Genomic DNA, 12,282 nt, shown 5'->3' on the forward strand with positions numbered 1-12,282 from the left:
TCTGGTACAACTAGAGAAACTTGTGGAGAGCTATGCAAAGTGTTAGGAAATTATTTCGCTCCCTAGCAGCTGATGATGGTGGAACATTTTCACTTTTACAAATGAATACAGCATGAATGAGAATCCATCGTTGAATTCATGGTCACCTTAAAGTGGTTAGCCATTGCAAGTTCAGAGGATTCCTGCAAGATGCCTTGTGGTACCATTTGGTTAGTGGGCTCTGACATGACGCCATCCAATGGAAGCTACTAACAAGGAGAGACATGGATTTCAAGGCAGTTTTCACAATTGCTACCTCAATGGAGTTGGCCTCCAGTTGACAATGCCTGGGACATCAGGTATTGTAAACTTGGTATAGGGTCGTACCAACAAATGTGGCAAAAATAGCTGCAAGTAGTCAATGTGTTGGACTCGAGCAGCCCAGTCGTGCAGTTATAAGTGAAGGGACAAATTGCCCGAAATTGCCCAAACAAGAGAAGGGGAATCACCTGGGTCTGCAGGAGAAGCAGCAGGTCTTGAATGAGCAGAGTTTTGGGTAAACATACTGTTGGTAAGGAGTGAAACTGATTGTTTCTGGATTCTTCCTAAAGTAGAAGAGAAGCCAGTAAAAAGTGGAAGTGGACACTGATGCAGAAGCATCCCTGATTTCTGAATCAGTCTACAGGGAGAAGTTGAGGACACTACCATTGAAGCCTGCCAAGATTACACAATGGAGAGACAAAAAAACTGCAGATGCTGGAAGCCAACGTAGACAGGTAGGAGGCTGGAAGAACACAGCAAGCCTGGCAGCATCAGGAGTGCAGAAGTCAATGTTTTGGGTGTAACCTTGCTTCAGGACTGGGGGTGGGTGTGGAGGAAGCAGCAGATAAAGGGGGAAGGGTGGTGGTGGGGTAGTGAAGACAGGTAGAAGGTACGACCTGTTTGGTCAATGGGAGGAATGAATCTGATTGGTGGCAGGGAGGGGGAGGGGTTGGGAAGGGAGTCAGGGAATGGGGAGGGAGGTCATTTGCAATTGGAGAACTCAATGTTGAGTCCTCCAAGTTGTAAGATGCTCAGGCGGAAGATAAGGTGGTGTTCCTCCAATAGGCGCTGTGGTTTGTTTTGGCAATGGAGAAGTCAAGGATGGTCATGTCAGAAAGGGAGTGGTTGGGAGAATTGAAGCAGGCGCTGACTGGGAGGTCTGGTCAGTCTTCTCTACACTAGGGAGACCGAACATAAACTTAGTGAACATTGCAGAGCATTGCAGCCGGGTCTGCAGAGTCTGACCAGACCTCCCAGTCGGCACCCATTTCAACTCCCCCCACCACTCCCTTTACGACATGACCATCCTTGGTCTCCTCCATGGCCAAAACAAACCACAATGCCTATTGGAGGAACAACACTTTATCTTCTGCCTGGGCACCCTCCAACCCGGAGGACTCAACATTGAGTTCTTCAATTTCAAATAACCTCCCTCCCCATCCCACGACTTCTTTCCCATCCCCTCACCCTCCCTGCCACTACTCCCTGCCACCAACCAGATTCATTCCTCCCATTGACCAACCAGGTTAACCCTCTATCTGTCTTCACCTGTCCCCACTTCATCACCCTGCCCCCGCCCCAAGAATATACAGTGGACATACATTGAACGAGTGGCACCACTGAAGAGTATGTACTGGTGAAAGTACAGTTTGGGGACCTACGTACACTATTGTCTCTTTATGCAGTAAAAGGTGAGTATCATGTACCTGGTTACAAACATTAAGTTCAAATTAACTGGGGCATGGTTTTTAGGCTGGCAGGGTTTGCAAGAGATCCTCAGCAAGTGCAAAGATGTGTTCAAAGCAATTCTGGAGGAAATTAAAGGAACTGAAATTAAGATACCATGTGCCATCTGACCTAAAGTAGAGGCGGAACTGCAATGGCTGGTGAATCTGGGAGCATTGGAACCAGTAATCATCAGTGAATGGGCCATTCCCATTTTTCTGGTCTCAGAAACATGTGAGCACAGGAGGATTTGTGTTGACTAAGGTCACAGTCAACCCAGCCCTGAATGCGGACCAATACCCCCATATAGAAAACCTATTCAGTGGGCTGGCAGGGAGAAAAAAGTTGTCAAAAATGGATCTGCTGTAGGCCTACCTGCAGATTGTTCGTGAGGGAGTATCAGTCGCCACTGATGACAGTGACACACAAGGAACTGTTCCACTACAAGCAATTTCCTTTTGGCATCAGGTCAGCACCAGCTCAGTTCCAAAGAATCATGGATCAAATAATAAGTTGGTTGCCAGGAGTCCAGTGCTATCTGAATGATATTATGACTACCAGATCCTCCAAACAGCAGCATTTGAATAATTTAGAAGGACCTCGAAGAAGATTGCAGGAGTGCGGCCTACAAGTAAAACAACAGAAATGTGTTTTTAAAGACTCTGCGCTCTGCTCTGCTACCTGATGCACTTTATATAGTATGATCGGCCTGTACAGCACACAAAACAACACTTTTATTGTATTTCAGTACATGTGATAACAATAAATCAAATTAAAGAGTATTTGGGACATATAATTGATGACAAAGGACTACACAAGGTGCCCGAGAAAGTGAAGGCTATCATTGAAAACCTCGAAACCAGAACTGAGACAGTTTTTGGGATGGGAATGGATGAAACTTGGGTCCAGTCTAAATTTGGCTGTGGAGGGGTGAACATCAATAATGAAGTGTTCCTGTTCAGATTTACCATTTGTCTATATATTTCCTGTTTTAAAGGGAGCACCAATATAACAGGATGTTGGAGCCAGTTCAGAGAAGGTTCACTAGATTGTTTCCAGAGATGAGGGGTTTGTCTTGTGAAGAGAGATTGAGCAGTTTAAGCCTATACTCGTTGAAGTTTAGAACAATGAAAGCAGATCTAATTGAGGTATATGCCATGCTAAAGATGATTGGCAAAGTAGATGTAGAAAGGATGTTTCCTCTTGTGGGGCAATCTGCAAGAAAAGGTCATGGTTTTAAGACAAGGGGTAGCACACATAAAACAGTTGGAGAGGAATTACTTCTCTTAGAGCTGTGAATCTGTGCAATTTAGTACCCCAGATGTGGAGGATGTTGCGACATTGAGTAAATTTAAGGAGGAGATAGACAGATGTTTAATAAGTAATGGATTGAAGGGTTATGGAGACTGGGCAGAAAGATGAAGTTAAGGCCAAAATGAGATCAGCCATAATCATATTAAATGGTGGAGTAGGCTTGAGGGGCTGAATTGCCTACTTCTGCCCTTAGTTCTTTTGCTGTTATTTTACAAGAAAAATTGTGTTTCAACAAGTGGTTGTGGGGGAACACATAAACTGATGAATTACTTGTGTGGTCCTCGCAGCAATTGTAATCTTTGTGGAATAATCCATTTGGAGTTGGACTTGAACCCACAACCTGGTTCTCTGAGTCAGATGATTGTGAGAAGATGCCCCCACATGTGGGCATCTGGGGGCAGGACAAAATGGCTGAAGGAGCTGTACAAAATGGCTTCTGCATTGTTAAACTGCACTGAACCAGACAGAAACAAGAAACCGCAGTCTGATGTAGATCCGATTAATTGCGGAAGTAAGTTTAAGATTAGAGTGGTGATGGAAAAGCACATCAGGTCAGGCAGCATCCGAGGAGCAGGAAAATTGATGTTTAGGACAAAAGCCATTCCTGATGAAGGGCTTTTGCCCGAAAGGTTGATTTTCCTGTTCCTCGGATGCTGTTTGACCTGCTGTGCTTTTCCAGCACCACTCTAATTTTGACTCTGATCTCCAGCATCTGCAACCTTCACTTTCACTGAGTAATGGTTTAACCCCAAGGCAGGACAAAGATAGTTTTAAGAACAGGTTGTTTACAAGAAATCGTGAAAGGCTAAGACAGAATGCACGAGGGCTTTATGATTGGTTGCTACGCTGCGATCATACTCCATGTCTGACTATGAACAATGTATATAAACCCTCTGCAAACCCTGTAAGTGATCGGATTCTTTTGGTGGTCTAGGAGTACTCATACTTCTGGGTGGATCAGAGTCTACCGACCTGGCCGTATCAAAGAATAAGTGATTGCTTGTGTGATTGACAAAGAGTTGTTTACAGGTGTGCTTATTGACCAATCGTGGAACCGAGAGACCCTCCCTCCTCCCCAGGGGTTTAGATCTTCAGTTCAAGTCCCACTCTTGGGTGACACTTCATTATACTCCTGACGGATGGACAAGATTACAAGTGTAGGGGTGAGTGAATATAGGAATTTGAAAACAAGCTCAAAAGCCTTATTCAAAATAACACTGAGCTTTCCTGTGAAGAGTGGATTATTCCTCGAGTTTTTGTCCTGACACATTTTTCGAACTGTGTCTAAACAATAGAACTTTGAGTGAATGAAAGCAGAATGGTCCATCAGCAGTACTGATTGAAGACAGTCCCTTAAGACGTCCATTCCAGTTGACACCAGGGGCTTTACCACCTTTCACAGCTTCAGGAACCCAGACACAAAAACCACACTGACACCTGCAGTTCTAACTAATTGCCACTTTCAATCAAATCAAATCTTCAGGCTGCCTTCTTATGGGGAGAAGAGCAATCTGTACACAGCCTTGGGACTCAAACTCTTAGAAACTGAATCTAATAGAACAGAAATGGTGTAAGTTATTGTCAGCCACACTCTCTCATCTCTGAGTCAGAAGAATATGAGTTCAAGTGTCTTCAGCATTGTGCCTAACACTCCAGTGTCGTATCGAAGACTGCTGCACTGTTAATGTAAAAGTCCTTTAATCTTAAATTGTCATGTGCCCTGTCCGGTGAATGCATAATATCCCTTGACACTGTGTTGCAGAAGAGCAAGGGAATCATCTCTGATGATCTGGCCAATGTTGACCCACAATCACTCGCACAAAACAGATGATATGCTTGTTATCACATTGCTGTCCATTGTAGCTTGCCATGTGGAAATTGGCTGCAATCATTTGTAAGTTACAAGAGGTGGCTAAATTTCACGAAGCACTTAAGCAGTATGAAGGTGCTCTTGAAGAGCCTGAGTATGTGAAAGATTTCGGGACTGGACATATCTGGGCAATTCTTGGGTAGGTGCCAGAGCTTGACTCTGTTATTACAGCTGAGATACACCCTGTAGTGGGAATTTCCAGAGTCTGATAACTACTCAGTTAACCTCTGACCGGCTGTTTTGCTTGCTGTAGCAAGGATCTTAGAATGTCAGACCATGACACACTGGAAACCTAGAACACATGAATACAAAGTTGATTATACTTTTGGATTCAGTGACAAGAAATCAGCATGCACTAATTCATTGGTGTATAATTGTCTAAATCCAATCACTATAATTGATTAGATTTTCATTATGCATACAACTAATCAATCACAACACAGGTACATTTATCTTGTTGCAATATATAACTGGTGTGAAGGCTTGAACAAACTAATAATTGTAATCTTACTTCCAGCTACAATTTGTTCTTAACATAATGATTTATGCCTAGCTTCTGTATATTATTTATCGTTTTCTGTCCAATGTCCCTGCTGTTTGAATAACGTAGATATATCATAGAATGCCTACAGTGTGAAGCAGGTCATTTGGCCCTTTGAGTCCATACTGACCATCTGAAGGGCATCCCACCCAATCGTTTCCCATGACTAGCCACCTTCCCTGCACATCCCTGGACACTATGGTCAGTTTAGCATGTCAAATCCACTTAACCTTCACATCTTTGGACCATGGGAGGAAACCCACACAGACATAAGGAGAATGTGCAAACACCACATAGACAGTCACCAAGGTTGGAATTGAACCCAGATCACTGGTGCTGTGAGGCAGTAGTGCTAACCATTGAGCCACTGTGCTGCCCTTTCTTTCAAGGTTATCACTTCTTTGCTATCTCAGGCAACCTGTCATCAGAGCTAATCAATTTCTTATTGTTTTAACTGACTACTTGCAGTTTTGTGTACTTGTTTATTCACAGCTAGCAACTAACAGCTCACATTTATATAACTCTTTAAAATAACACTGCAAGATTTTTTTAACCATTTCACATCTCATTTGTGAAATGGTCTGTGCCATTTGTTGATATTATGTGGAGTAAATTAAGTTGAGTGAAGACTGACATAAAAGCAATGCTATAAATCTAAAATAAAAACAGAAAATGTGGGAGAAACTCAGCAGGTCTGCCAGCATCTGGGAGAGAGATACAGAATTAAACTTTTCTGTCCAATATGACTCTTCTTCTGAACCAGTTCTGAAGTAATTTCAAACTCAAAGCATTGTTTCACCACATCCAGCAGTTTGAAAGGTGCTTCAAAATGTAAGTCTATTTTCAAGTTGACAGGACAGTGTTAATTTCCTGTCCCAAACAGGAAAGAAAGAACTTCGCTTTGTACAGTGTTCTTCAATAACATGGTCAGTGCAACAAAAAAGCTCCTCCCATTGTCATGTTTGCTTCACGTTTCATAATTTTTGTGGCTTTGAGTGTGGAAGAGTTGTGCATATTTGGATTTTAAGGATTAAATGATGTTGAATATATTTTAAAGATATTTCTTGTTGGTCACATGTATTATGACAACTTCTTATTTACTGATGGTTCCTGCACAGGTTTACTGTTAGGACCCTCACTGATTTTTCAATGCTTTTATCCTTTAGCCAACTTTGAATTGTGAATTGGAAATGACTTATGGACTTTGGTATAGCTTGTGATAAAAGGAAAAGGGCCAGACAAGCTTTGTTTGCTTGGGGCTAAATGTAGGCTGATTCTTGGGGATATAGTGACCTTGGGAAGAGCATTGGGTTTAAACAGATAGCAGAGGTTGGCTGCAAATGAGGTCCTTACCTGGGAATTGGCTGGGTGAGTTTGGCCTACATTCCAGCAGATGGAGTTGTTGAATGTTAACTGAGGTCCAGGAAAGAGTCAATCAGTCTATCAGGATGCAACCAGAACTAAAGTTGTTTTTCTTGAACTGTGTTATACGGGGAGATGATTTTTCGCTGCTGCTGAGACAGCATGAAGATTTGAAAACTTCTTGCCTAATCTGCCACACCAGCTTCTGGAAGAGGAGAAAGCTGAGTTATGGCTACATTTGCTTGGCTAACCTGAGAAAGTGATCCTGATCAATGTTTCAGAAAATCAATCATGGAGTCCACATTTATGCCTACGAAACAAAATATCGCGCAAGCCATTACAATAATCTGGCCAGTTATTTTCTTTTTATTTATCCCTTGACTGTTTGTCTATCTGTCTTTTGTATGAATGAGAGCTGAAAATAAATGTTTTGGATTTAAAGCATAGGCCTCAGCTTAACTTGTTGTTTAATTGTTCCTCTGCTAAAGTTATTTAATAAATAGTCAAGTCTTTTGTTTGAGATACAAAACTGTAATTAATTATTCACAAACTCTGGTCCTGATTTTTCAAAAATCTGGTGAGGATCCATTGGAGGAATTATTTGGAGTCTTTGATGGTTTAATTTCATTGTGTTGTGAATACAGAGACAGAAAGGTTGATTTGATTCAGATATCTGTCGCCATGTTGTAACACTTGTTTAAACCCAATGCTCTTCCCAAGGTCACTATAGCCCCTTTAATCAAGAATCAGCCTAATTGGAGATAGTCAACATGGTTTCGTCCAGGGCAAGTCATGTCTCACAAACTTCATTGAGTTTTTTGAGAAGGTGACCAAGCATAAGCATGAGGGTAGGCAGTTGGCATGGTGTACGTGGACTTCAATAAAGCCTTTGATAAGGTTCCACATGACAGGCTGTTGGAAAAAGTGCAGAGGCATGGGATTGAGAGTGATTTAGCAGTTTGGATTGGGAACTGGCTTTCTGTAAGAAGGCAGTGAGGAGTGGTTGATGGAAAATATTCAGGCTGGAGTCCAATTACTAGTGGTGCGCCACAAGGATCTGTTTTGGGACCACTGCTGTTTGTCATTTTTATAAATGACTTGGACACAGGCATAGGTGGATGGGTCAATAAGTTTGAAGTTGGTGGAGTAGTGGACAGTGTGGAAGAATGTTGCAGGTTGCAGGGAGACTTGGATAAATTGTAGAATTGGACTGAGAGGTGGCAAATGGAGTTCAATGCAGATAAATGTGATTCACTTTGATAAGAATAACAGGAAGAATACTGGGTCAATGGAAAGATTCTTGGTAGTGTGGATGTGCAGAGGTATCTTGGTGTCCTTGTACATAGATCCCTGAAAGTTGCTACCCACGTTGATAGTTATGTTAAGAAGGCATACGGTGTGTTAGGTTTTATTGGTAGAGGGATTGAGTTCCGGACACGTAATGTCATGCTGCAACTATACAAAACGCTAGTGTGGCCGCACTTGGAATATTGTGAACAGTTCTGGGCGCCCCATTACAGGAAGCATGTGGAAGCATTGGAAAAGGTGCAGAGGAGATTTACCAGAATGTTGCCTGGTCTGGAGGGAAGTCTTATGAGGAAAGGCTGAGAGACTTGGGTCTATTCTCAATGGAGAGAAGAAGGCTAAGAGGGGATTTGATAGAGACATACAAGATGATCAGAGGATTAGATAGGGTAGACAGTGAAATTTTATTTCTAGGAGGATGATGTCAGCTTGTACGAGGGGGCATAGCTACAATTGAGGGGTAATAGAATTAAGACAGAGGTCAGAGGCAGGTTCTTCACACAGAGCGTGGTAGGGGCATGGAATGTCCTGCCTGCCAATGTAGTTAACTCAGCCACATTAGGCACATTTAAACAATCCTTTGATGAACACATGGATGATGATAGCATAGGTTAGGAGGATGGGCTTAGAATAATTCTCAAGTCGGCGCAGCATTGAGGGAAGAAGGGCCTGTTCTACGCTGTATTGTTCTATGTTCAAACATGATTTTGGCTCAAGTCTGGGATCTTGAAACACAGATGACGTAGGTCTGGAAATGGAGTTTGGTGCTTAGAGTGGGTAGTCAGACCACAGGTTTGTACTCAGACTTAAAATGGTGCTGGAAATTGTTGAAGGGTTTTTAACATGTCAGAGGTTTTCCTTGTATGGTTGAAGAGTATGACTAAACCAAACTTGCAAAGTTTGCCAGCAAACTGAAAATAAATTTGCCAAAGCAAGCTAAGAAGGCAGACCTTATAAATTTAATAATGAAGAAGTTGGCTTTAGTGGAAATAGAGGTGAGATGGGACAGGCAGTACATCGGATGCATCAGTGAAACCTGAGTTGCAGTTCAGGCAAATGGAAATGAGAAAATTGGTATTGGAATTCCAAAGGGAGGAAAGAGAAAGAAAGGGAATTCTGAAGAAATTAAAACTTTAAAAAGCTGGAATTCCAAAGGGAAAAAAAATAGAGGCAGAAAGTGATGAAAAAGAGGAAGAAAGAAAGGAAAGAAAGGGAACGAGAATTTAAATTAAAACCAACGCAGCTGAGGCAAACTAAACCAGGGGTTTGGAAAAATCGTAGAACCGGACAGTTCTAGTCATAATCCACGGTTCAGTCAGGAAATGTTTAAAATTGTACAGGGTTTGCCAAAGTTAAAGAGAAGCCTGTGAAAGCATTTTTTGTGTAAGTTGAGAATCTAGCAACACAAATCAGGTGGCCAAATTAGACTGGACATTTCTCATGCAAAGTAAATCAACTGGTAGTTGATGCAGAGTTTTATGCATCCCTGTCAGAGGAACGGTCTTTGAGATTATGATGAGGTAAAAAAGTCTAATACTGGTTGTTATGATTGATGCCAGAAGCATCCAGGCAGAGGCTTTAGTTCTTGTAGGAACATCCCACAAAACCTTTGACAGATTTTGAAAGAGGTAAACAAAATAATTTTGAGAGCTGGATAACAGCATTAAAAGATGAGAATACTTATAGATAGATAATTATATATGCTCTTAGATAAATTATTCATTTGGAATCATTTAAACTTCCTTACATTCTATAATCAGAACTCATGTAGAAGACCAAAGGTTAGCAATTGCAGCCAGACAATTATGGCTAATGATTACAAACTGATCCATAAAGCTTTTTTCCAATCACCCCCAGAAATTTGAGAATAGTAAAAGTGGGAGAGTGAAAGGAAGGCAGGTAGCCAGATTGGAAATGGACAGTATGGAAAGCTCAAGAACCCCTTAGATGACGAGGGAAATTGCTGAGGGTAGAGGTGAAGTTCAGAAGCTTACATGTTTCTATTGTAATAAGTTGGGCCATGTACGTTCGAATGTTGGACATTGCGAGGTACTTTCCTCATTCCTGAAGAAGGGCTCATGCCCGAAACATTGATTCTCCTGCTCCTTGGATGCTGCCTGACCTGCTGCGCTTTTCCAGCAACACATTTTCAGCTCTGATCTCCAGCATCTGCAGTCCTCACTTTCTCCATTGCGAGGTAGACCTTATAGGAATTACCGTATATACTTGTGTAAAAGTCGACCCCTTATTTTTGACCAAATAATCTTGTATTTTCCATACATCTCATGTAAAGGTCAAACCTACTAATATCACATTATAAACCTCTTACAAGATGTTCCCATTAACCCACTTAAACAAACTTGCATTAATTCATTCATTCATATCGGTAACTCTACTCATTGCTCTTTGTTTACTATATTGTGACTCTATTGGTATTGGTAGTTATCACATTTGTTCACTATACATCCAGAAGTTAATATTATTAAAAGGTTAATCATTTTAATTGTGCCATTATATCTGAATAAAAGTGAGATATATTAGCTACATATATCTTTAATTCTTTAACAAATTTGTTAATGTTGCTGAGGTTCATTACATAGATGAGTAAATGGGAGGAAAACAGAAGAATTTGGTGAGAAAGTTCATGATGTTTCCCATTCAGAATTTAATAAATGTTTCATTTTAAGTGTGCCATTATACCAGGCCATCACAATGTTGAACAGTGTGATTTTGCATGATTTCAATGAATCTTTGACATGTTAAATTATTGTACCGCTATGTATAAATAAAATTTATTACCAGTAATTCATTCTTGTTTCTCTTCCTTTTATCTAGTGATTACCTTTACCATAATGCATTGTGTTTTTCTTTTTTACCTGGGATTAGTTGAGTGATCAAATCGTCTTCTGCTAATAATACGGTATTTCGAACTGCAGCATGAATTTCACCCCCTCAAAACTAGTGCCCGTGTAATAGTCAACCCAAAAGTTGAACCTTTAAAAATAGTCTAAAAAATTTGACTTTTACACGAGTATATACAGTAGTGAAAATAAAATAAACAATAAAGAGGACCGCAGACGAGATGTAGCTCTTACCAGAACAAAAAGGCCAGAGATAAAATCTGCCATGAGTAAAGGAAGTTGTAAGGTAGATGAGAGATATGCAGGATTTTCGTCAAAAGGAATGGTGACTCCTTTTTGTTCAGGTGACGTAGCTAAGCCCATCACCATATTAAGGGATATGTAGGCAACAAAATCACTTTTACTGATTTTACTGATTCATTTTTCCTTTCAGAGTTTGATGGGAGCTAGGATATTCATAAATGTGATTAGCGGAGAATAGATTTGGATTTCATTACATAAGGTATAACTAGAATGGGATATTAACTGGAGAAGTAATTGTTAGAGTAGAAAAGATGTGGAGGCGCCAGTGTTGGACTGGGGTGGACAAAGTTAAAAATCACACAACACCAGATTATAGTCCAACAGGTTTATTTAGAAATACTAGCTTTCAGAGCTCTGCTCCTTCATTAGGTAGTTGTGGAGCAGGATCGTAAGACACAGAATTTACAGCAAAAGATTACAGTGTCATGCAATTGAAACAATATATTGAACAAACCTAGATTGCTGTAAAGTCTTTAATCTTTTAGAATAGGTTGCAGGTTTCAGTTCTTGAAACTTTATTGCTGGAACAGCACAGCAGGTCAGGCAGCATCCAGGGAACAGGAGATTCGTAGCTTTCAGAGCTCTGCACCTTCATTAGGTAGTTGTGGAGCAGGATCGTAAGACACAGAATTTACAGCAAAAGATTACAGTGTCATGCAATTGAAACAATATATTGAACAAACCTAGATTGCTGTAAAGTCTTTAATCTTTTAGAATAGGTTGCAGGTTTCAGTTCTTGAAACTTTATTGCTGGAACAGCACAGCAGGTCAGGCAGCATCCAGGGAACAGGAGATTCGATGTTTCGGACACAGGCCCTTCTTCAGGAATGAGCAGAGAGTGTTCAGCAGGAGAAGATAAAAGGTAGGGAGGAGGGACTTGGAGGAGGGGCGTGGGAAATGTGATAGGTGGAAAGAGGTCAAGGTGAAGATGATAGGTCGGAGTAGGGTGGAGGCGGAGAGGGCAAGAAGAAGACTGCAGG

The sequence above is a fragment of the Chiloscyllium plagiosum genome, chromosome 37, assembly GCF_004010195.1.
Source record: "Chiloscyllium plagiosum isolate BGI_BamShark_2017 chromosome 37, ASM401019v2, whole genome shotgun sequence".
Lineage (NCBI taxonomy): Eukaryota > Metazoa > Chordata > Chondrichthyes > Orectolobiformes > Hemiscylliidae > Chiloscyllium > Chiloscyllium plagiosum.